Source organism: Leopardus geoffroyi, chromosome D2 (assembly GCF_018350155.1).
Source record: "Leopardus geoffroyi isolate Oge1 chromosome D2, O.geoffroyi_Oge1_pat1.0, whole genome shotgun sequence".
Lineage (NCBI taxonomy): Eukaryota > Metazoa > Chordata > Mammalia > Carnivora > Felidae > Leopardus > Leopardus geoffroyi.
Window position 1 is genome coordinate 70,964,101 of NC_059334.1, and position 26,131 is coordinate 70,990,231.

The 26,131-nt window shown below is 47.3% G+C and overlaps 1 long non-coding RNA gene across 2 annotated transcripts; it reads left to right on the forward strand.

The window, feature by feature from the left end:
- The first annotated feature begins 3,065 nt into the window (after nt 1-3,065).
- Nucleotides 3,066-23,269, forward strand: LOC123577533. Of its 2 annotated transcripts, XR_006701902.1 has the most exons (4): nt 3,066-3,470; nt 8,519-8,708; nt 12,527-12,582; nt 22,873-23,269. It is a non-coding gene; the product is annotated as an uncharacterized LOC123577533 (long non-coding RNA). The 2 variants fall into 2 exon arrangements; XR_006701903.1 differs by lacking the exon at nt 8,519-8,708.
- The last annotated feature ends 2,862 nt before the right edge of the window (nt 23,270-26,131 follow it).

Consider the following 26,131-nt stretch of genomic DNA (forward strand, 5'->3'; position numbering starts at 1 on the left):
TCATGGTTCTCCTGGGGTGCTGGAATCGGAGTCAGTTTTCCGCCAGGCTCCCACGCTTTGGGACAAGTCAGAAGCTCTCTTGGCTTCCCTTTTTAAGCCTAGAAAATATGTCTCAATGGTTGAAAGTGGTAACACGCACAAAAGTGTTTTTGTAACACGATGCCGGATCACGTGGGTTGTGCAATGGTTTACGGAGCCAGGGAGACATGGGTTCAAACTTCCGTTCTGCAACTCACTGTCTGGGTGTCCTCCAGTGCTTTCCACAATGTCTCTAATTCTCAATTTACCCATATGTTAAATGGGCTTAAGAGTGGTACCATTCTGAAAGACTGTTTCAGGACAAGATGAGGTTAAATATAAAGAGTGTGTGTAGCCTAGTACCTAAGACCTAAGAAATGCTGTTGCTCTATTATGATGACTATTTGATTAACTTATTATCATTATTATCATCATTGCTATTATTATTATTTCAATTCCCAGGTCAGCCACTCCTTCGCTGAGTGAACTCAGAAAACTTACTTTTTGCCCGAGCCCTGGTTTCTTCAGTTATCGAATAGGAATCATGACGCCAACCTCTCAAGATTCTCTGCGACTTAAGTGAGAATATTGTGTAACCCACGGTGTATTTGACTGGTGTACTTGAGTTCTCTCAATGCGTCATCCCCTAATTGTTATCTTCCCTCTTTCCTTCTGTGAGGAGATGTCAACCTCCTTTCTCTTTGCAGCAATCTTTGCAAATCTGAGGGAAGCGTGCTTAGCCATTTTGTTTCGAGCCAGGGCGAGGAAGGGCAAGGTTTCTAGGTGCTGGCATCGGGACATGACAACAATGTTGGCTTCCCTCAGGTGGTGACTCGGGTACGGAATGCCCACACGGCCTCTGGATTTTATGGTTTTTGTCTTTTGTCACTTAACCACTTCCTCCTCCTCTCTGCATAATGCAATCTGTGGGTGGTTAATTCAGGACTTCGTTTTGACAAGTTCCTACATGGGACTCCAACTTCCAAGGGGATGAGTCCCCACGGCCCATGTGCTGTGTGACTGAGAAATCATGTGTTTCTATTACTTTTGTCATCAGAGCTGCCCAAGCCACATATACATACTTAGCATCGGATGATGCTCTGAGAGGCCCCGATTTTTACTGAGTTTATTAACTGACTGGGGTCTTTGGGATTGGCACCTCCCCCAACTGCAATGACTCTCCAAACAAACTATTTAAATAGCGGCCTTCCAGGAGGATGGCCAACTCATCCTAATTTCCTGGATTTTCCTCCCCTGAGTACTGAAAGATCCATGTCCCAAGAAGCCACTCCACCCTGGGCACCCTACCACATTTGTCACCCTACCTCTCCAGGTGGTCAAATTATCTGCCCTCTAAGCTAACGATGAAACCAAAAATCTTGGGACCAATTGTGGGGTATCTCCAGCAGAAAGGAATGGGGACACCCAAAGAAACCTGGGCTCCGAGGACTGAGACTTCAGTGTCTCCTCTTCCCGCAGAGAGCATACGAGGCAGGTCTTTCCTAGAAGAGATTCTGTGGAAAGGACTAGATGGTATGGATGATATGGATGATGGGACACACCATTTACTTCCTATGAAACATGACCATCCGTTTTCTCCACTCTCCACCTCTCCTCTGAGCCTTATGTAAGACCCCTGGGGGTAAAGCAATGCCCAAACTAATTCTGAAGAAAATATTGGTATTTCTCCGGGTTGAAAGGTCATAAAAACTCTATCCTCTTCAAGAAAGAGCAGCAGAAGCCACACTACCAGACAGGTCAAAGAAACTTGAGAATTCATTTAAGCATAAGCAAAACAAACCAGGCTAATGATACTGTTACATTCCTGGTATAGCCGATATTCCTGTGGACTTCAGATTTTAAAGAAAGGAAGTTAAGAGAGGAAAGCAAATATAGGAATGAATGTTTCCTGGGAATGTGCTACATGCCAAGCACTGTGCTGTTCACATGCCTTGTCTCATCTATTTCCAGAAGCCAGCCTAGAAGACAGATGCTATTATTATTTGCATTTTCGAGTTGAAAGCATGAGTTTCAAAGATGTTGAAGTAACTGGTCTAAGTTTGCACAGCTAGGAAGGGTCAAGGCCAGGATTTGGACTTTGGTCTTCAGGGCACAGAGCGATGCTCTTGACTAGTGAGCTCCACTGGCTACCACTGTTTTGTCTTCCCCATATATTCAACCTCGCCATTGTCCTCGTAGATTTTTAACGTTTCCTGACAACTCTTCAGAGATGCTCTGCTCAAGATGAACCCAAGTAGTTCATGCTATTTTAATGCTGGCGGGCTCATGCAGGCACTCACACACACATGCACACCTGCCAGTAAAAATACAGAGATGCAAATGGAATCGTTGAAAAACACGCAGCTTTTCTTTTAACGTTGAGCTTTCCATGCGTGTGTCTCAGGGACTGTCAGCCAGGCATCAGGTGTAACAATCTAAATTCTCAGGGATATGAAGGGGGTGGGGGCGGGAGAGGAAAATGCCGGAGCAGTGGAGGGAGAGCTACTGGAACGTAGAAGGCTCTTTGTAGCCCATGACCCTGCCCTCTCAAGTCTTCAAAAAAGTTAAAACTTTTATGATTGGGAGCCTTGGAAACAGCAAGGGACCAAAATCTAGCTTGTGGCCAACCTGAGGCATCACCCCCAGGAACACGTGCACAGGAGTTCATGGAGGGCGAGGGAGGCTGGGACCTGGAAGAAACTGGGAGGAGGCCTTAGTGGCTGAGCTGGGAGGCAGACTGGAATCGGGAATGTGAGTCAAGTTCACCTGATCTGCCTGGGCAAGATGGCTCCAAGCGGTATCTGGGCCACACACATTCTTCAAGTCCCCAAACTTCTGGCCACATGTTTTCAAAATCCCAGACTCTTGCTAGCCCAAGACTCTGAGAGTAAGAAAGTGCTGTCCTGGGCAGCTTACCCCTATCCAATTATGTCTGCCAGAACTTTAGGGGCTGGAAAAATCTGATTCTGCCACAAAGTTCCTTTGAGTGCCTCTTCTTTCTCTCCTCTCTACCTCGGGTTCCTTCCCCACCAACCAAAGAATGTCACCCGTGTTATCAGATACTTTGGGTCTGCCAGCTCCTGGAAGCAGGGTGAACAGGAGGCATGAATCTGGAGTGTCCAGCTGCCTTCATTGTTGTCCCTTACTTGGAAGCAAAAACCAAAGACAACACTGGGAACACGCGGTTGACAGTTGGGAGATACTTCCCCGGAGACACCTTTAGTGCTAAATTCCTAGAGTCCTCCGTGCACTGGAAGTTATCTAACTTACCTTTGAGAAAGGTTATTCCTCAACGGACACTGTCGATGGTCTGTGCCTGGGACCTGTTCTGGGAAACTATGGAAAAGTTTTGTTTAACATCAACAAGTCACTGCTGGGTCTCCTAGACTGTCAATGCGTCTCTACCCAAACGAGAGGCAATGTGTAGCTTCTGGAAACACCATCTTCACAAGGTAAGGCATTAAGCAGTAAATCTGGGCTTTTTTCTCCCCCTTCCCGGTCTACCTTTTTCTCTTGCTAATTGGCAGAAAATTAATGAACGAGGCACTGATTGAACAGCTGCTCCTCATGGAAAAAGGCAGAATTGGAGTTTTTCTTGCCCTCTTTTTTTGAACACATCAAGGAGGTAGTAACATGTGGCAGGTCAAAAATTAAGAGAAGGTAACAGTACAGATTGTAAAGAACACAAAGGGGTTGGAGTATGTATGTGTGTGTGTGTGTGTGTGTATGTGTGTGCATGTGCGTATTTTCTCTTTTGTTTTAACTTCCTTGCATCTTTTTTTTCTTTTCTTTTCTTTCTTTTTTTTTTTTTTTTAAAGCTCCTATTCGGCTGTAGCTCGTAATTAGCAGCTAGGCCTCTGGGACCCAATTAACCAATTCAATTAACAAAAAAAAGCACACAAGTCACCCTGACATTTGTCAGCCATTAGGAAGGATGTCAGACTGGCAGTTTCAGCCGAAACATTAATGGTGATTAGCTCATTTGCGACTCATTTTACTCCACTATCCTCCTGGAGAGGCAGCCTCTAAGCCACACTGTCCAGAGCTATGGGCCAGTAGCTTGACTTTCAAAGGTCAAGGGAAGACTCCCTCCTAGGTCTTTCACTGGGTCAAGGGGCCCCATCCCAACCTTGGCTAAGGCATGCCTACACTTTTCCCAAGTTCCCACTAAGTCCTTTTGGATAAACCTAAATACCCTTGGCTATTTCTCCAGCGCATGAGAATTCAGCAAAGGTTTCTTTATTAGGGATGAAGTTTAAAAAAACCTCATTGCCGTTATTATTTTTGGCCTCTTGGTTCCCATATTTACTTCCTGCACTCAGCAGGCTTGCCGTGGCCAGCTCCAGGAGGCGGTTTGTTCATTTGGGCACTGCGTCTGTTCTTGGAGTTGATTAACTCCAGTATCTTATATGATGCAGACAGGTGTTTATGTAGTAGCCATGGCTACCTTTGCCTCTGATCTCCCTTAATTTCACTCTACTTCTCTGGAAGCCTCGATTTAATAACAAGCAAGGAAGCCTCTGTAAATAAAAAGCTCAGGTGCATGGGTTGACAGACAAAGGGGAGGTCCTGAAATATCAGAGCCTAGGTGGTTTTGTCCCAGTTTATTCCTCTTCCTTACTTCAGCCAGTCTTGGGGGAAGTTCCCAAGGCTCTTTGCAGCAGCCTGAAGAAATAATACTCAGAAGGTATCAGAGATCACGCTTGGACACATATAAGAGAAAGCTCCAGTAACCATGACTTAAATGCATGGGGATTTATAGTTCTTACCCGTCAAGAGGCCTGAGGGAGGGACTGGTACAGCCACTCCACAGCTCCATGAACCTTCCCCCATCCTCTACCCTTTTGTCCCACTCTCTCAGCTTATGTCCTCATGGTTGTTTGTCCTCATGGTTGCAAGATGGCGGCTCCCATGCTTCCGGGCATTGGAACTGCGTTCCAGGAAGGAAGAGAGGAGGGCAGGGAAAAAGACTAAAGCCTTGCAAAGTCTGTTGTTACTGTTATTGTTTTTTAAATCAAGAAAACCATCGTTTTCCAGGCAGCTCTATCCAGCAGACGTTCCCTTTTGATTGACCAGAACTATGTCATAGGGACACCTCAACTATGAGGGACCCTGAGATATCAGGATTTTCTTGGCTGGATACATTGCTGCCCTGAACAAAATTGAGATTCTGTTGGTAAGGAAGGAAGGATAGATATTGGTAAACTCGCAGCATTTGCTACAACCATGTATCGGATCCCTATTAGGGGGGGCATGTTTTCTGTGCAAGATCCCCGTTTGTTGGTGATGCTCTCCCTGTTTGACGGATCAGACAAAGGATGCTCAGAGAGGTTAGGTAGTTTGCCTCAGATCACACCGCTGGTAAATGACAGTGCAACAATTGAGATTTAGATGTGTTGGATCCAAAGCCCGCCATTAACCGCCAGGCACCAGCCACGGGTTCTCAAAGAATCATAGCCACACGGCAAAAACCCCTGCTGATGAAGATTTTGCCCAGTTGGAAAACTGGGACTGGAAAACTCAGAAGGTGCTCTCAGCCTTGCAGCTTGCCTCTGTTGTTTGCCTGGTTCCGAGCCACATGCTAATAACCGCACATATGGGTTTCATTTCCCCCAGAGCTGGCCCAAGTAAGCCCCCAAAGCCACCTTGCTTGTCACCCTCTGCCCCTTCCCGCCAGCCCTCAACCCCGGCTCACACACAAAGTTGACCCATTCAAACTGGAGACACCCCAGGCTGTGCAATTAGGCCGGAGAAGAAAACAGACCCTATTTCAAAAGGTGACTCCCTACCATTTTGAAATAAGGCTTCATTAATTGCAGGCCCCTATTGATTCATTACCATGAAACAGCCTGGACTGCTTGCCTGTAGCATAACCTTTCTCAACAGAGGGAGCTGGACATTCTTTGCAGGTAATCTACAGGGCCCAACAGCAAATATCTAGAATCAGAACTATTCATGCATGAACAATATAGCAGCTCCTTATTGTTACGCCCATTGTTCCCGCACAAAGAGCAGCGGGCAGGTTAAATCTATTTTAGCTGGGAAGGCTCTACAGAAATCCTTGCTGCCAAGCATTTGATACTGATCACAGAGTCACATCAGGGAACAGCGGCTGAAAGGAGGAAGTCATTTTTATTGCTGAACGTGAGAGGTGACAACCTCTCCTCTGCTCTGGCTCCCCAGGACTTAGGCCTCTAAGTGGGAGCGAGGGTTTTGTTTTGTTTTGTTTTTAATGCCACTCAATGAGAGGGGGTTTTTGAAAGGGGGAGACGGTACGGATAGTCAGGGGGAAAAAAGGTATTACACAATGTCGCATTCAGGCAACATATGTGAACTCTGGATTCATTCAATTTTAAAAACATGTTCCCAGGGGAATCAAGTGTACGCGTGTGAATTATAACAAAGGGTGTGGCAGCTCAAGAGTTGGCGTTGCCTAAATGGCACCATTTGGAACCACGAATCCGGTGTAGGAAAAGAGGGACTTGATTCCACCCTGGATTTGCCTCTCTTTGGCCAGGCAGGGCAAATGCCCCTGGTTCAATGAACCCTCCTTCTGTAAAGGTTGAGCCCATCGGGGGTGGTCCTTTGGAGATTTTTATAATGACCAACACATGTGAGGGCCGGAAGCCAATGGGGAGAAGATTCAGCTGGGTAAGATACAGAAGGGACTTAAAATACTATTGAGTCCTGTCCTCATATTACAGCAGCAGAGATAGGACCATGAAGGGAATGTGGCTTTCTCTGCTTGTTAGTTCTGGGATTAGAAGCCAACCTACAACTTTTTATCCTCCGCGGTAGTTTCGAGGAAGGAAGACGGTGCTGAATTGGGGCAAGAGCGTAGAGCCAACAGAATGGACACCAGCCATAAACAACCACTCGTGCCTTCCCAGTGCGTCTTAGAGCTGACCATCAGGCCTGCTCTAGACCCCAGAAACTGTCATGGCGCACACCAGGGGTGGAGTCAGTGGAGGAACCTCCGGCTGCACGGCAACGAGGAGAGAGCAGCGACAGCCATCTCTTGGCCAGCTGGGGCTGCAGGAGACAGAATCAGGGAAGAGGGTGATACCGTTGGTTGCTTGGAATCCTCTATCCCACAAATATCTAGAAAGGTGTGTGGAAATAAAATGAAAAAGGCAAAGGCTACGTAATCAGAGCTTTTGCCATAGCAAGGAAGTCAGCCCCCATCACTTGTGTTTTGAGAGAGACTCAAAGGCAGGCAGGAGAGGGGAAGCTTTAGAGTGAAAAAGGGAAGCTTCAGGTGTGGCCTGACTGGAGGCTGTTGGCCCGGGGAAGCTTCGTAGAAGTGGAGTGGCCTGAGTGGTTGGTTAGGGGTCCAGGGGACATACGTGGCTCTCTCTGGTTGGTCCTAAGTGAGAAGCAGGGACGACAACCAGGGAGGCCGTCAGTTATTAATCGAGTCCTGGCTATTTGGGGCTGACTGTCACAGTCGTGACTGTTCAGCCTCCTGGATTGTCACTAGAGACAGCGGCCTGGCCTCCTGGGCTGGGCCTTGCAGATGAGGCGCTCTGGCCTGTGGGTCCAAGTCCTGGTTTTACAAGTGGTCAGGCCACAGTGCCTCTGCGTTTTCAGTCCCTCAAGCGGATGAGGCCCAAAGTTGAGGCTAGACTTCGTAGGCCCTCAGGTTGCTTCCAGCTTGGTTCAGTCGTTTCTTTCCCACCACGCTTCTCCTTGGGAAAAATAGAAGGAATTGCACCGATGTGCTGAGAGGTGCCTCCCTTACAACCACAACCCGCTCCTCACAGATTGCGGGTGGAGTGCTCCCCAACCAGAAACGCTGCTACAACCGAAAGGTGAAACCGGCTGCTTCATGGGGGAAACACCATGCTGCTTTGTGAGCTCCGTCCCTAAGTAAGAGCCACCTCTGGGAGTCTCACGCCCACCTTCTTCCGCCCCAGCTCCCACACAATCAAGCAGATTCACAGTCAAGTCCAGGGAAGACGCCATTCTGTTTTTGGATGCCGCGTGCTAATATCGCCCACCATGGGGCACCATGCGTGTGCACGCATACATATGCACATGTGCATATTTCATCATCATGATTTATAGAACTTATATTGACATATGAGACGTCCTGTGAACCCTAAGCGTAAGAACAAAGTGTGTGTGATGAAAAAGTGCCCAGGGGTGCCTGGGCGGCTTAACTGGCTAAGCATCCCACTCTTGGTCTCGGGTCGGGTCACGATCTCGCAGTTCGCGGATTGGAGCCCAGCGCCTGGCTCCATGCTGGCAGTGCAGAGCCTGCTCGGGATTCTCTCTCTCCTTTTCACTCTGCCCCTCTCTCTCTCTCTCTCAAAATAAATAAATAAACTCAAAAAAAAGAAAAAAAAAAAGTGCCCCAGAGACTTTCACAAGAGCAAACATAGCAGTGTCTTTAGAAGATGATATAAAAGGTAGCAGAAGTCGTTTGGTTTGTGACAGTAAACGTTTAAATTAAACAGCTAATACAGAGACATTTCCTGTATGTTTTACCCCTGCCCAGCTTTATGGAGGAATAACTGACAAATGTAACTGTATCCATTTGAAGTGTACAACATGAGGATTTGATATGCATATACGTTGTGGAATGATTACGGAGATCAAGATAATTAACACATTTATCACCTCACAGAGTTTAACTCTTTTTTCTTTTTGGCGGTGAGAACACTTGAGATCTACTCAGCAAATTTCAGGTATTCAGTATCATATTATTAACTATATCGTTACTGTGCTGCACATCAGATCCTCGGAATTTCCTCATCTTATAACTGCAAGTTGGTCCACTTTGACCTACATCTCCTCATTTCCCCCTCTGCCCGGCCCCTGGCAACCACCGTTCTAGTCTCTGTGTCTATGAAATTGATCCCCGCCCCCCCCCCCCCCACCAGGTTCCACATGTAAGTGATAAATACAGTCTTCTTCTCTGTCTGGCTTATTTCACGTAGCATAATGCTCTCCAGGTTCATTCATGTTGTTGTAAATGTCAGAATTTCCTTCTTCTACATTCCGTTGCATAGGTATATATAGATATATATAGAGGGATATGTAGATATACATTATCTCACATTGTCTTTATCCACTCATCTGCCAAAGAATATTTAGGTTCTTTCTAGATCCTGCTATTGTGAATAATGCTACAATGAACACGGGGGTGCAGGTATCTCCTTGTGATACTGCTTTTGTTTCCTTTGGATACGTGCCCAGGAGTGGGGTTGCTGAATCACCTGGCGGTTCTATTTTTAACTTTTTGAGGAACAACAACTTACGTTCTCGCCGACAGTGTGTAAGTGTCCCCTTTTCTCCATGTCCTTGCCAACTTTTGTTATCTCTTGCCTTTTTGATGATAGGGATGAGGTGACAGCTCATTGTGATTTTGATTTGCATTTGGTCACACCCGGTTAGTGACGTTAACTAACCGTTATCTTTTCATGTACCCATGGGTCAACTTGTTTGTCTTCTTTAGCAAAATGTCTGTTTGGGTTCTTTGTTCAGTTCTAACAGTTTTGGGTCTTTTTGTCTTTTAGTTTTTGGGGGCTTTTTTGTTTTGTTTTTTTACTATTTGAGTTTTTACTATTGAGGTGTGTAGGCTTCTTATATATTTTGGAAATTATGCATTTTGGATATATTATTAGATAAGTGGTTTGCAAATACTTTGTTTCCCATTCTGTAGCTTGCTTTTTCAATTCGTTGATTGTTTCCTTTGCTGTGTAGTTTTTTTTTTTTGTTTTGTTTTTTGTTTTTTGTGGGTTTTTTTGGTTTGAAATAGTTCCACTTGCTTCTTTTAACTTTTGTTGCCTATCCTTTTAATGTCTTATCTAAAAAGTCATTGCCAAGACCAACATCAAGGAGATTTTTCCCACTGTTTTCTTCCAGGAGTTTTTGTTTTTGTTTTTGTTTTTTTATTTTAATTGTAATTTGTCTTCTAGGAGTTGTATAATTTCAGGTCTTACATTTGAGTCTTTAGTCATTTTGAATTAACTTTTTTAATGTTTATTTATTTTTGAGAGAGAGAGACAGAGAGAGGGAGACAGAGCACAAGCAGGAGAGGGACAGAGAGAGACAGAGACACAGGATCTGAAGCAGGCTCCAGGTTCTGAGCTGTTAGCACAGAGCCGGATGTGGGGCTTGAACTCACAGACCACGAGAGCATGACCTGAGCCGAAGTTGAACGCTTAACCGACTGAACCACCCAGGCACCCCTGAATTAACTTTTGTGAGTAGTATATGATAGAGGTCCAGTTTCACTTTTTTGCAAGTGGATATCTAATTTTCCAGCACCATTTACTAAGGAGACAATTCTTTCCCTGTTGTGTGTTCCTGGCTCCCTTATCAAAGATTACTGGATTATGCAGGCCTGGGTTTATTTCTGGGCTTTCTGTGTTCTGTTCCATTGGTCTTCATGCTTGTTTTTAATGCCCAGTACCATACTGTTTTGATGACTACAGCTTAGTAATATAGTTTGAAATCGGGACGTGTAATGCCTCCAGCTTTGTTCTTCCTCAAGATCTGACTATTTCAGGTGCTTTTTGATTCCATGTGAATTTTAGGATAGTTTTTCTATTTCTGTAAAAAATGCCACTGGAATTTTGATGTGGATTGCCCTGAATCTGTAGATCACTTGGGATTGTGTGGACACTTTAATCACATTAATTCTCCCGGACCAAGAGTATAAGATATGTCTTTCCAAAGAGGCTTGAGAGTCAAGTAAGGGCCAAGTCCTGTAGCAGGCCTTGTCTACCATGCTTGGAGATTGCCCTTAACTGAGTAGACACTTGGGAGTTCTGACTCTCAAGAGTCAAATGATGTGGTCCGATTTGAGGTCGAGGCAGATTGTTCTGGTAGTTGGGTGGAGGATGGATTCGTAGGGGACAACCATGCTGCCAGTTAGGAGTCTGCTTTGGTGTTCTGGGAGGAGACGATGAGGTCTGATGGATAAGCAGTACACGAGCGGGGGTAAGAGCAGAGAAACTGCCACTCAGTATGTTCCAAACTCAACCAAAATCTTGAGAAAATACTCCCAAACCGGCTTGAAAGCCCGTCAACAGAGAGCTTCGTGTCACTGAAAGCAACAAAGACCCACGAGAAGTAGCAGCAGGGCAATGACGTCATGACAGAGGGGGAAGGGACACAGAAGCCGGGACCTCATGTCATTCTTCTTTGCTTCTCATTACATTGCAGGTTTTTGACACAAATCAGGGACTCAATGAGCGTTCTTTGAATAAATGAACAGTTTCGCTTTTCAAGGTTGTCTACCACCTTGAACGAGTTTATCACTAACCAAGATGCCCTTGGTTAGTTGAACTTTTACCCCAAGGTCTTATTAAGTCCCAAGCAAAGATGATCTGTTCATTTGTTAAAGACGGCGCGAGTTAGGGGGTCTGAGCCTTTGGGGTTGTGCACACTGTGGAACAAATGGCCTCGGTGTTAAGGAGCAGAGGGGAAGTTTCGAGTCAGATCCCAGACTCTCCAGCCCTGTCTCCCGCAGCCCATATTGTCCCAAAGCATTTGTCCTTAATGGTCAATCTTGAGTGTATTTCAGGGGAAATTTAATCCATGTGGTTTTGATTCATTTACACTTAACTCATCAAAACACTTACTTTTTCCTGGGAGAGTTTGTTGCCATTCGGGAAGCATTTTCAGATGTGATAAAAGCCTTTAAAATGATCAGGGAAGAGGCTGGAAGTCGGCCATTGATTTGACATGTGAGAAGGCTGAGGTCCAGTCTTGGGCTTTCTTTGCTGTGGGTCAGAGACGGCCAATTTCGGCCACATTTTTCTTCTGATCTTAGAAACAGACGAGGGTAGAGAAATATGGAAAACTGGAGAGAAGCCCCAAACTGCAAGCCGTGTAGAGCATGGGGGATGCAGCCCTGGACCCACGGCTTCAGACTGACTGGCAGGGAGATGGGGTCTCTAATCCAGCCACCTTGCCCCAAACTCCTTGCCAAGTCCAGTTCATGTGGCCTCAGTCTCCTTGGTTGTTGAATGGCTCCAAACCCCGGACCAGTAGATGGTTACAATGGGTGCAGAACAATCTCGATCCTCTTGATGTACAGACGAGAAACCAAAGATCAGAGAAGCAAGTGACTTGCCTAAGGTCACACGTCACGTTAGTGACAGAGGAAAGTCAAAACCAGGCCTCCTAAATCCCACTCCCACATCCCCCTATTATCACATACATGGCCCTGCCCTGAAATGTAACGAGCTGGTTAACACACCCCTTGCTCTGTGTTCTCCTTAACGTCTGTTGGTATCAGACCCCACGATAAGCACTTTGTGTACAATATTATGAGGTGCAAACTTGGGCAAGTTATTCAACCTCTTTCGGGTTCAAGAGATGGTAAACATGGTGCTCAGGAGTGGAAGCCCTGAGCCACGTTACCCAGGTTCAAATCCCAGCTCTGCCAACAACGAGTTAGCTGACCTTGAACAAGTTACTTAATCTTTCTTTCCTTAAGTTCCTATCTCATAGTACTATTCCGTTATAAGGCTGGATGTTCTTATTATTTCAGACAACCCTTTCTAATGTCCCAGTGATGTAGCTACTCTAGTTACCACCGAACTGCAGGTGAGTAAACTGAGGCCCATTACAGTTGTGACAGTTGTCCAAGGTAACTGGGAGGGCTAGAATTCAAACTCAGATCTTTCTGACTCCCGAGAAGCAGGTCTCTGGGATTTACTGGATAATAGTATGAAGTATATTTGTTTATTTTTGTTTATGTTTTCCATGATACCGGCATCGCACAATTTCTCTTACCTCTTTAATATCTGCAACGCAAAAACAATTAGGATTGATGTTGAGTACCAAATAACATTTCAAAGGAAATTTCCGTTGTATTTTCAGCACCCAGTTTACTGATGTATTTTGAGAACGTTTCTATATTAGACAGGATGCTCTCAGGACTAAGAGACAGTAGCCGTACTCAAATTTGCAAACACATCGAACAAAATATATTAACTCGCGTGACTAGGAAAATTCACAGTTGAACCCAGCCACTCAAAAGATGCCACCAGAAATCTCAGCATCTCCTTTCTCCTCTTTTCTGTGGTCTGTCCTCAGTCTCACGTAGGGGCAAACATAGCCACTGGCAACGCCAGGCCAACGGGCTTCCAGCTTAGCGACCCCTTCAGAAAGAGGGTGGTGGTGTCCCCAGATCCCAGCAACACCTCAGGACTGACTCTCTTTCGGTTTGGCTGAGGATTCATACCCACCTCTGAAATAATCCTGCCTCCAGAGCGCGAAGATTGGCCAGAGCTGGTCAGGTGCCCATCCCCAGAGCAAGTAAAGGTCAGCCCCATTCAAACCAGAAGACCCGGAGTGGGGAAGGGGAGCCCTCGCACAGGAACCCCCAGGATGCTGGTATGAGAAGAAAGGGAATTGATCCCAGCCAGTGGAAACCTCCTCAGATGTCCACTCCCACTTGCCAAACACGCATTGAGAAAAAAACCCAAAACACTAATCCTCCAACTTTCTGGTAACATTTTTTTCTTTATCTGAGAAACGCTTTAATCTGCCCAGATTAAAGACACGTTTGTCCACACGTGGAGCCAATAGATAGCCTGGTTAGGACAGAATTGGTCCAATGGACCAATCCAACAAGCATTTAAGTGCCTCTTTAGGCCTGTGGACAAGCCACGTGTAACATTGTAGTCAATTCCATCAAACCTCTCGAGACAGCCTTCAGGGTTTGGAGTCTGACCGACCCGCGTTCACACCTAGCTTCAGCAAGTGTTTTCTGAGTGACCTTTGGCCTCCATTTCCGAATCTGTAAGGACGCTCACGCAGGGCCTATGGCACAGGGCTGCCCTCAGGGTGACATGGGATAACAAATATGAGGTCCGGTAGCTGCCGCTGTGGGAGTCACTCCGCAAAGGGAGAGGCCTTCCCTTTTCCCTTCCTCAGCCGACTCTTTGCTGACTCGACTGACCAGATGTTAGATCTTCTTCGGGTCCCCTAAAGATGGGCACTGACCTGATCTTGAAAGCTCAGACACGCCCCCTTCAGGTGGTAGGAAGAGGAAGCAGTTCGTAGCTGAAAATAGGCCATTAATTAGCCAAACACACACCTTAATGGTCACCTGGGGCTTTACATACGGCTCCAAAATGCAGATTTAAGCCTTTATATTGAGCTTTGATATCATGGCTTCGAGTTCTAATAATAACAGACAGCAGGCATGGAACTGGAGCCTAACACTCTTTCCATATCTCATTTTATGCTCACAACAGTCCCATGATATCACTATTATTACCCTGTTTACAGATAAGGATACTGAGTCTCGGAACAGTGCAAAGCTGCCACGATCAGTTGCATGTGTGGTCTGTGTGCATATCGCCCCTCCCGGGGTTGTGAGGTGCCTAACAGTATTAGAGGTTGCAGGCAGCATTTGTTTGCATTTACCATATGTCAGACACGGTTACACCTGTTTAATTCGTTAGTCCTCACGGCCGTCCCGTGCAAAACCGAAGAAACCATACGCAGTGCCCCTAGCTAAGTAACTTGCCCAAGATACCAGCTAATAAATGGCAGAGGCGTCCAGAATCCCTGTCACAACATCCTGCACTTTTCCTGCGTAGTAGGAATATAATTTTATAATTACAAATAAACAAAATTTTTTATGTTTATTTATTTTTGAGAGAGAGAGAGAGCATGAGCGGAGGAGGGGCAGAAAGAGTGGGGGAGACACAGAATCCGAAGCAGGCTCCAGGCTCTGAGCTGTCAGCACAGAACTCGATGCAGGGCTCGAACCTAAGAACCTTGAGATCATGACCTGAGCTGAAGTCGGATGCTTAATTGACTGAGCCACCCAGGCGCCCCTTAGGATTATAATTCAGTCTCCCCTCCATCCCCCAACTAGATGCAACTTCCAGGATGGCAGAACGGTCATTCTTGTATCCCCGGGACGCCACGGGACTCCTGGCTCAGAGTAGGTGTATCGAAGAACGAATCAGTGAGTGAACAGAGCATATAAAACGGCAGGAAGAGTTTTAATAGCAACAACTGTCCACTATTTCACACCGGATGACCAGTGTGGGCATCCAGGGTGGTGGTGGTGGGGGGGGGGGCTGGGAACCTGAATGCAGGTGCTGGTGCCAGGCTCTACCAGGGGTGCAAAGTCCCCCAGTGCATCCAAACTGAGGTTAGCTGCTGGCGGGGACGTACTCTCTAAAGCACCACAAAGTTCCTTGGCCCCCACACAACATCTGGCCAAACAAGCTTTCTGTTTCTCAGACAAACTAAGACAACCCAGCCCAACGTCCAAAGTGGCCACTGGCCAACAGGCACTTGGGTTCAACGCTGATTTTGTTTAAACAGCTGAACGTGCACCGGAGATATCCAGCCTTTCGGCCCTGGCCCTCTTCTCTCTGGCTGAGGACAAGAGCATCTCAGGTCGGGACTCTTAATCCTTCTAAACATGAAGGAGGATGTGCTCCTGACTGGACGCCAAGGCGCCCCAGCGCCCAGAGAGGCAGCCTTTTGGGGGCGGGGGGCGGGGGTCGGGGGGGGGGGTAGAACTTTCAGAAATGCTGCCATCTTGTGGTGCCTTCAGGCCAGAGCAAGGTACTCGAGCCAACTTCTCCAACAAACCAGCGCCTGGAGGGCTCCTCCCCAATTCACATTTCCCTTTTCCTCATCTTTTTCCACCTTGCCAACACCCTCCCCCCTCCCCCCCCCCCCACCCCGCCCTGCTCCAGAGTGGCAACAAATTCCTGTTTGAATATCGTTGGGGAATTTGGAATTTTTCTTTCTGAAAAGAGCACAACTTTCGAATGCACTTTTAAATTCTTAGGAGCTTTTTGGAATTCTTTCTTTGGAGAGAGCACTCCTTCAGGAGTCCATGAGGAGAGCCCCCAGTGTGTGTGGCATCCTCCCTGCTTAGCGCGCAGGCCATGAAGGCTAGACATGTTGGCTCCACCTGCGTGGACCAGAGCATCTCCTGCTGGCCGCAGAAACCCTGTGGTCGACGTGAGTTTTACCCTCAGCTTCCGAAAGCTCCTTTGCAAACTCTATGGTGTTCCACTGAAAGATTCGGCCTGAGTTAAAGAATCTGTTGATCAGGGACACCAGCAAAAGACCCCCCCCCCCCCCCCCCCCGCCACACACACACACACACAAGGGCTCCTGGGAGAAAAGCCATTTGCCGATTGCAAGGCGAGGGCACCAGCAAAAGACCCCCCCCCCCCCCACCACACACACACACACAAGGGCGCCTGGGAGAAAAGCCACTTGCCAATTCCAGGGCGAGGGCACCGAGTCAGCAGAATGTTCGCAGTCTCTCGTCCCTCCCAGAATCCTGCCGCGTCCTGGGCTCCTCATCTGAGGATCTCCTCTGAGATAAAGAAGCAGAGCCTGGACCAGGTGCTTAGAGGCTGATTGCTAGAAGACAGCGCTCCGAGTAGGCCACGCAGCCGGTGCACGTTTGCATCACAAAGCCCCGAACCGCCAGCACCAGCAACCTGCTTCTGCCCAGGGTGGATTATCTGCCCCGGGGCCAGCCTTCGGCAAAACTGTCAAGGGGAAAATAATGATCTTTTGCACCTCCCAGCTCTCCTGGAACTTATCAGATCCACAGAGGGCAAGCCCCTGAGGGAAGGGGATAGGACGCAGGACCGGCACGTTTTGATAGGAAAGGGAGCTGGATCTAGGAGGCTCCCCAGAAGGAGAGGGGGGCCCTAACGGAGCCTGCTGAGCCCTGGGCTGAGTGGTTAATGGGGGAAATAATAGTTATGGCCACAGAGCGTTTTTGACGGATTAAATAATTTTAAGTCACTCCAATAGTGCTGCTGATTTATAACTGGTAAACAAAAATGAAATAAAACGTCACGGGTCTTTGGAAGCAGCATCAATTTTTCCCACGCCGAGGCCCCGCGCTGGGTGTCAGAGGTGCAGGGACGAAGCACCCGTCCTGGCGTGTACGAAACGCCGAAGGACCGGAGTTGAAGGCACCCCGAAGTTTTGGTCACATAGAACTTTCGGGAATACGGTTTATGGGGCGAGGAAAGGTTTCGTAGAGGAGGCAGCATGGAGGGGACCGGGGCGGAAACATGGGCGTGATGGGCAACTAGTGCTGTTGGCCAAGCATTTCCAGCTCCTGCCCCGCGGGGAATCCTGATGGGTTTGCGTTTCCTTTCACTCGTGGCCCCATGTAGTGGGTTGGAGCCACGTGACTAGTTCCTACCAACGAGTGTGAACAGAAGCTCCGCGTGTCACTTCAGGCCAGAGTACTAGACCTTCCAGAGCTCTCTCTCGTTCCTTCTGGCACAGTGACGCGTGGGATTTGAAACGACGGCCGCTCCATCAGCCTAGGTCCCTCCACGATTCCAACAGTCAGAACCCCTGCTGCCCCATGATGGACTTGTAGAATGAAGGGCAGATAAAGCTGGTTATTTGCGGGGTTGTAGCACACCCAGCCTCTCCTCACTGGTAGAGTGGGCTTGACTTAGATCGATGATTCGTTATCAGGGAAGAGGGTGTGACTTTGAACCAGTCACTTGCCTTTTCTGAGCTTCATTTTCCCCTTTTACATTTTTGCTCCTTCAGGCAGAAGGGGAGGGAGAGAGAAATCCCAAGCAGGCTCCACAGTGTCCGTATGGAGCCCCACGTGGGGCTCGATCTCACAAACCCTGAGATCATGACCTGAGCTGCAATCAGGAGTCAGACGCTTAACCGACTGAGCCACGCAGGCGCCCCAGGGGCTTCATGTTTCTGCCAACGTGATGACATCGTCTCAGAAGTCTGGCTGCTAAGGTCCATGCTCCAGAAGGAGAACCTTTCAGTCGCGAGTAGCACTAAGCCGTTTAGAGAATGGTCCAAATAGACCATCCTGTCGCTTCTCCCACTAACCTAAGGAGGTAGGCAGAGCAGGTACTTTGTGCACGTGTTGAAGATGGGGGAGGTTGGGTTTTCTGCCTTTCTGGTTTCCCCCACACCTCCGCTCCCCCTCCCCCTCCCCCCCCACCCTCTCCCATGCTTGCACAGTGACCTCCATGTATTCAGGCGCTGGTTTCCGTCTCTGGGTGTTCATCAGAATGTCTGGCGGGGCTGCTTTTATTTTACTTCTCTAAGAATTACAACAATGTATTTGTATGTTTTGAAACAAGTTCTGGACTGTGCCACGGCCTGGGTTTCGATCCACCCCAGGGGCTCCAATCTACAATGACGCTCCTGTGGAGAGAAAATGGATGCTTGCCACAACGGCCCCGAGATGGGATACAATCCTAAGGTGTCTTCAGGAAATGAAAGGAAGATACCGTTGTGCGTGAGAGACCCTCAGTTGTGGAAGGAGGCTTAGGGATCGCGAGTCCAGCATTGTCAGGTGATACAATGAGAAAAATGAGACCCAGGAAGATCAAATGACTGGCCCCGGATGATAGAGGAACGATAGAATTATTGGAAGAAGACAGACCAAATCCTCAGTCTCCCAAATTTCCTCGTGTTCTTTTGCAAAGTGACAATTTGCACGGCCTCACGGGGATTCTGGGCAGTCCGTCGGGGGTGGGGCCTGGGATCCTGTGGTTTTAAAGGGCCCTGGGGCGGGGGTTGGGAGGGGGGTGGTCCAAGAGGCAGCCGGGGTTGGGCCCCATGGAAGCGGGCCTGCGGTAGGGACTGTGAAATTGACAGCGGGATCCTTTCGGTGGGGCCACAGCGGGGCCTGGCAAGGAAGCTCCGGGAAGCTTGCTGGAGCTCAGGGAGGCTTGTCCTCTAGGGGGCTGCCTGGAGGAGGCTCTCCAGGTGCCCACAGACTCGGCACGTATGGGGCCGAGCCTCACAGTTTTATGTCATTGTCGAACTGACTTCAGACTGGGACTGGCCAGGCCTGGAGTGTTTGGGATTCTAAGAAGTGACTATGGCTCTGCCTTACTGATCAGGACACGGAGGCTCGCAGAGAGCTCTTGCCATGGCTGAAGCGTGAGGAAAAGGAGGAGCTGGGGCCAGGCTGCATTCGTTTGCTGTAAGAAATGACACTAATGTAGTGGCTTAAAACAACACACCCTTGGGGCGCCTGGGTGGCTCAGTCAGTTAAGCATCCGACTTCGGCTCAGGTCCTGATCTCGAGGTTCACGAGTTCCAGCTCCACGTCGGGCTCTGTGCTGACAGCTCCGAGCCTGGGGCCTGCTTCTGATTCGGTCTCCCTCTCTCTCTGCCCCTCCCCCGCTCACGCTCTGTCTCTCTCTCTTTCTCAAAAATAATCAACATAAAAAAAAAATTAAAAGACAAAAAAACACACCCTTAGTATCTTAAGGAGTCAGACACAGGTCTCACTGGCTAAAAATCCTTCTGGAGGCTCCAAGGGAGAATCCACTTCCTTGCCCTTTCCAGCTTCCAGAAGCCCTGGCATTCCTTGGCTTGTGGCTCCCTCCACCATCCTCAAAGTCCCTAGCAGGGCATCTCCCCGCCCCTTCGGCCAACACACCTCCCTATATACGGTTAGGGAAGTTTCTCTGCTTTTGAGGACTCACGGGATTACTTTGTACCCACATGGATCATGTCCCCGTGTCCACTGAGCTTTAATCACATCTGCAAAAGTCCCTTCTGACATCATCGGGTAACGTATTCACAGGTTCCAGGAGATTAGAGTGTGGGCATCTTTGGGGACCATTACTCTGCCCACCACGCGGCCTCCACTCTTTTGCCTCCTCATGCGGAGCGCCAGGCCTACACCCGAAGGTGCGTCTGCCCTTTTCCCTCCCACCCCTTCCGGCCTCCCCTCCACACCGGGAGTGACAACACCTCGGGCTACATCTGCTTGCAAACCGCTTGCGTGGTTCTTACCCAAAGCCACCATTTGGTTCAGAAATTACATGCAGGACTAATTGTTGCTTGAGGCTACTTGTGAAGTGGGGAGAGTTTGCAACAAAAAAATCCCAGCACAAGGATTCAAGGTAGGAAATGAATTGCTCTGGGAGTGGGGACAGGAAGTGCACACACACACACACACACACACACACACACACACCATTTGAGCCCAATACTGCACCTCCTTCTCAGAACCCACAGAGGCTTCTACAGGTCAGGGGATGGTGACGACACATTTTTCAAAGTTTTGTTCAACCCACACTGCAATGGACGCAGAAAGGCAGAGCGAAGCTAGCTGTGGACTCCGTCTGAAACGGTACTGGTTCTGTGTTCATTAGAGAGACCTCGAGGGGCGCCTGGCGGGCTCGTTCCGTTAAGCCTCTGACTTCAGCTCAGGTCATGATCCCGTGGTTTGGGGGTTTGAGCCCCGGGTTGGGCTCTGTGCTGACTGCTCAGAGCCTAGAGCCTGCTTCGGATTCTGTGTCTCCCTCGCTCCCTGCCCCTCCTCCACTTGCACTCTGTCTCTGTCTCAAAAATAAACATACATTTTTAAAAATTAACAAAAAAAAACAAGAAAGACCTTGAGCAAGTTATCCCCTCCCTCTGGACGTCAGCTTCCACCGCTAGCAGACGAGAAGGGGAGGAGCTTACCCGTGGGCTCCACCCACCCCTACTCCCAGGGCTCCCGGAGAGCTCAGAGCATGAGTGAGTGAAAAGTCCTAGGCACCTGGTCTGGCACTAGGACGCATGCGTCAGCCAATACGGCTCCCGTGGTGATGTGATGTTGTAACTCGCCTTATCCTCCTTTATCCCTGGCTGTGTGATGTGCATCATCTTATTTCGCTCTCACAACAAACCCAGGAGTGGGGAGCGCTAGGCTTATTCGGATTTTCCAAATGAGGAAGTTGACGCCTAGAGGTTGGACAACAGGTGTAGTAGGGTCAGACGGCGTTAAATATCTTTGGTAGGGTCACCTAGCTTTGCCGAGGCCGAACGGGGACAGGAAGCTGGGGACACAGAGCCCAGAGTCTCCACGTGTACCCGCAACATGCTCCTCCGGGGCGCTTACCTCCTTGTCTTGTGGCTCTTGGTCCCCTTCCAGCATCACAGACCCTCAAGGTTCCCTCAAGGAGCAGTCATTGTCAGCCGAAAGCAGATGCAAAGAGAACATCAGGGAATATTCTTTCACTTGTCAAGTGGGTTTGAAGGAAAAATTGTCAAGCTAAAAGAAAAGAGGAGGAGTTGAACCAAACTGTTTAGAGATGGCCTTTGACAAAGAGTAATTTAAAAATTAGAAGTGTTTGAGCGAAATTCGTCTTATGTGGACTTTAAGATATAAAACAGATGAACATAAGGGAAGGGACATAAAAACATAAAAACAGGGAGGGGGACAAAACAGAAGAGACTCTTAAATATGGAGAACAAACAGAGGGTCGCTGGAGGGCTTGTGGGAGGGGGGATGGGCTAAATGGGTCAGGAGCATTAAGGAATCCACTCCTGAAATCATTGTGGCACTATATGCTAATTTGGATGTAAATTAAAAAAACAAAATTAATAATAATAATAAAAGAAATGCTTGAGGTGCCTGGGTGGATCAACAAGGTGAGCTTCGGACTTCAGCTCACATCATGATCTCGTGGTTCATGGGTTCGAGCCCCACGTCGGGCTCACTGCTGTCAGCGCAGAGCCTGCTTCAGATGCTCTGTCCCCCTCTGTCTCTGCCCTTTCCCGCTTGCACTCTCTCCCTTCCCACCCCTCTCTCTCTCTCTCTTTCCCAAAAATAAATCTTTAAAATGAGAAATGTTTGATGTTGATTTTCCAAGTAAACACATTCAGTGATAATCCCCAATTGAAGGGGGCCTGGTGCCTCTCAGTTTACCTTAGCTGCCAGGAAAAGTTGGGACTGAAATCGACAGTGTTTTCCTGAAAGAATTCTCCTACCTCCCCATGCATGTGCATGTGACTTGGAGTCTCTTAAACTTTATTTGTATGTGTTTTTGTTTCTAACTTTACATGTTCCTTCTTTATTATGAGCCACCTCGAAAAGTTTCGGTCAGCTTAGGATACACATAGCACAGTGGAGGTAGGGGCAGGATCGTAGCTCAAGTCTGAACTGCCATCCGCCAAAGAGGCAGGCACGTGGGGTCCAGTCTGAAGGACCAGGGGCCCACCCAGCAAGAGTCTACCTACCTGAGAGATGGGGGAGCCTCCTGGGATAGGACTCATCCTAGGGGAAGGGAGAATGGATAGTGCTAGAAAAGATCGGGGGGGGGGGGGTTGGTCCTCCAGGTGTAGGCAGTCAGTCAGGTTAACCTCCCATCCACCCACCAGAGCTGGGCCTGAGTCCTCGGAGAAGGGTCCACAACATTAGATGGTGAGTAGAAATTGAAAGGGTAGGATGAGGGGTACCTGGGTGGCTCAGTTGGTTGAGCTCCCAACTCTTTTTTCCAGCTTATTTATTTTAAGAGAGAGAGTGGGGGAAGGGCAGAGAGAGAGAGAGAGAGAATCCCAAGCAGGCTCCCTATTGTCAGCACAGAGCTCATCTCATGAACCATGAAATCATGACCTCAGCGGAAATCAAGAGTTGGGTGCTTAACTGACTGAGCCACCCTGGGCATCCCTGAACTTCCAAGCCAGTTTCTGCTCAGGTCATGATCCCAGGATCGCAGGATCGAGCCCTGAGTCGGGCTCTGCGCTCAGTGCAGAGCCTGCTTAAGATTCTCTCTGTCTCTCTCTCTCTCTCTCCTCCTGCCCCTTTCCCCAACTCGTTCTCTCTAAAAACTAATAAACAAACAAATAAATAAGAAAGGGTAGGATGAGATGGCAAGCTGGCAGAGGTCGCTGCTCCCTTCCCTGACCCCAGCCCTGCAGATGCCCTAGAGGCCAGAGCAAGGTGGATGGAACACACAAGTGAGGGTGCACGTGGTGTGGGACCCCGAAGGAGGCGGAAGACAATGGGGTCTCCGGGTTGGGGAGTGGGAGCACCCCTGGTGCAAGAGGGTCAGTTCCCAGGGCATGGGAGCGTTTTTAACGTTTGCTCTTTTCTCTTTCTCACGTTGCCAGGGCAGATGGCTGATCACTTTATCTCCCGTGGGACGCACAGCAGTGCCTGGCCAGTGGCTCCTGGGGGCGGCAGAGAAGCATCAGGGCGAGCCCCAGCCTCCGGGTGGAAGCATCATGTAACTCAGTTTTCCCCTGCCCTGTTCTGCGTCCCGGATCCTCCCTCTCCTGAGGCCCCTCCTCTAATACATCACTTGGACAAGACTTCCTGTCTTAGGCTCTACTTCTAGAGAACTTGACCTAGGCCAGTAAGGTAAATGGAAATACATGAATAAGGTGACAGAAATGAGTCCAAATATATTAGTAATTGTAAATAGGAAAAATTCAGGATTCAAAAATAAACAGATTTCAGATTGGATCAAAAGTAAAAACCAAATGCATGAATAAAAACCAAGCTATCAAAATATACATAGTAAACTCAAATTCTGTGTTTACAGAACAATGCATTTAACACAGACAATGCATCATGTTTTGAGCACACACAGAACCTAACCAAAAACTGGTCTAGATTTAGCCACAAAAGAAGCCCCAATAAATTCAAAAGAAAGAAGCCAGACAATGTTTTCTCATTGTGTTTGGAAAATAGGAAACCAAAATCTAATTACTAGTTTAAAAAAAAAAAAAAAAAAAAAAACTACATCTGTTAGGTAACTAAAAAGTGGGCTGTTTAATTACTCTTGAGTCAGAGAGAAAATCATAAAGGAAGTTCTAAAATATTAAAGCTGAAAGCAAATGAAAACACTATATGTAAAATTTGTGCAACAGATAAAAGAAGGGACATATGGCATTAAATCCATTTGTCCAAAAAGAAAAAAAAGACCCTGAAAATAAATCATCTAAGCTTTGATATTTAAGCTTTTACACTTTTTAAGTAGCAAAAAAGAAATCTCAGACAGGCTTGATGGGAAGAAAAAATAAATACAAGAGCGAAATTAATGAAACAGAGGACAGAAAAAAAAACCAGATAAGACTAACAAGACTGAAAGGTAGCATTAAAAAAAAAATTTTTTTTTAATATTTATTTATTTTTGAGAGACAGAAAGATAGAGCACAAGCAGGGGAGGGTCCGAGAGAAGGAGACACAGACTCTGAAGCAGGCTCTAGGTTCTGAGCTGTCAGCACAGAGCCCGACCCGGGGCTCGAACTCACGAACCAGTGAGATCATGACCTGAGCTGAAGTTGGACGCTTAACCAACTGAGCCACCCAGGCGCCCCCCAAAGCTAGCATGTTGAAAAGGTTAACAAGGAGAGACAAACATCTGGCAAAATTGATTTTTTTCACTGAAATTTTGGTTGAGAGAATTGTGGATTTACACGCAATCAGAAGAAATGATGTAGAAAGAGTCTCACGTCTGCTTTCCTCAGTTTCTCCCAAAGGTAACATTTTGCAAAACCAGAGCACAAAGCACAACCAGGATCTTGACACGAATACAGTATACTGATCTTATTTAGAATTTCTCAGTTTTACTTCTACACATTTGTGTGTGTGCATGTGTGTGTACTTAGTTCTGTGTAATTTTGTCACACTTAGATTCATGTGTCCACTACCCTGGTCAAGACACTGACCAGTTCCTTCACCATAAAGACCTCTCATGAAAAATCTAGTTTTAAAAAAGGGAGTGAAGATATAAATATCTGATAGATGAGGAAAGCAGATAAATACTTATAGATGCAGTAGAGAGTCATAAAAGAGTATTATGAACAACTGTGTACCAAAAACTCAGAAAACTTCAGCAAAATGGAAAAATTACCACAAAAATATGAAAGCCAAAACATTGGGGTAAGAAAAAATAGAAGTCATGAATAGAAATAACTAATAAAGTAATGTTAAACCCCCGTATCAAAAAATTTTGGAAGTTCTATTAAATTGTCAAATTAAGAGATAATCCCTACTTTATACAAATTGTTTCAGAAATCAGAAGGAGAGAAAGTTGTCACACATTATTTTGTGGAAGGCTGAGGCCTCTTCTGAACACTTAGATAAGACAGTAAAAAGATGATAGCTCGGGAAAGATTAGCCAACCAAATTCAACACTGTAGCTAAAATAAATAGGAAAGTAAGCTGTATTTCAGCGTGGAAAGATAGTTTCACTTCAGAGAATCTAGTAATGTTGTTCACCGTATTAATGTACTAAAAAGAAAAATTACATGGTTATCTCAATATATCCAGGATATGATTTCAATAACGTTCAACATCTAATTGTGATTTTTTTTTCAACGTTTATTTATTTTTGGGACAGAGGGAGACAGAGCATGAACGGGGGAGGGGCAGAGAGAGAGGGAGACACAGAATCGGAAACAGGCTCCAGGCTCTGAGCCATCAGCCCAGAGCCTGACGCGGGGCTCGAACTCACGGACCGCGAGATCGTGACCTGGCTGAAGTCGGACGCTTAACCGACTGCGCCACCCAGGCGCCCCTAATTGTGATTTTTTAACTCAGAAAAAAAGGTAAGGTTACTTTTTAAAAACATATAATATACATAATAAATTTATGTACTATATATACATATACGCTAAAGTTAGAAGATATTCCATTCAATGCAACAACAGAAGGAAAAGAAACGAAACATGGAAATTGTAACAATTAAAGAAAAACTGCCTTTCTTTACAAATGGCAATGATCGGGGGCACCTGGGTAGCTCAGACGGTTAAGCATCCAACTTCGGCTCAGGTCACGATCTCATGGTTCGTGGGTTTGAGCCCGGCATTGGGCTCTGTGCTGACAGCTCAGAGCCTGGAGCCTGCTTGGGATTCCGTGTCTCCCTCTCTCTCTGCCTCTCCCCTGCTCACACTCGGTGTCTCTCTCTCAAAACTAAATAAACATTAAAAAGAATTTTTTTTTAAATGGTAATGATCAATGGAAAAACTTAATGCTCAGAAGTGTTCACAAGATGGCCAGATGCAAGAGTAATTTATGTCAATGAAAAAGTCATCTCTGACTTCTACCTAATGGTCCTGTTGAAGTTACTGGACTAGGACTTACCATCCTACCATAAACAATTAGAAAACAGAATAAAATACAGGAAGCAGCTGTTTTTAGGCATCGAACAACTGACAGCAGGCAGCACAGGACTGTGGTCTCTGAGAAAAGGCAAACAAATGAGGTAAACCCTATGATCCCTGCCCTTCTTCCTGGAGGAACATTCTAGAATACAATCCACAAGCAGGAGAGTCTCAAGCAGTTCATAGCTGCCCCCACTGAATTGAGGAGAAAGAGAACAGAGGCTTTGGAGAGGCTGAGGAGACTGGATCCTGTGGGCAG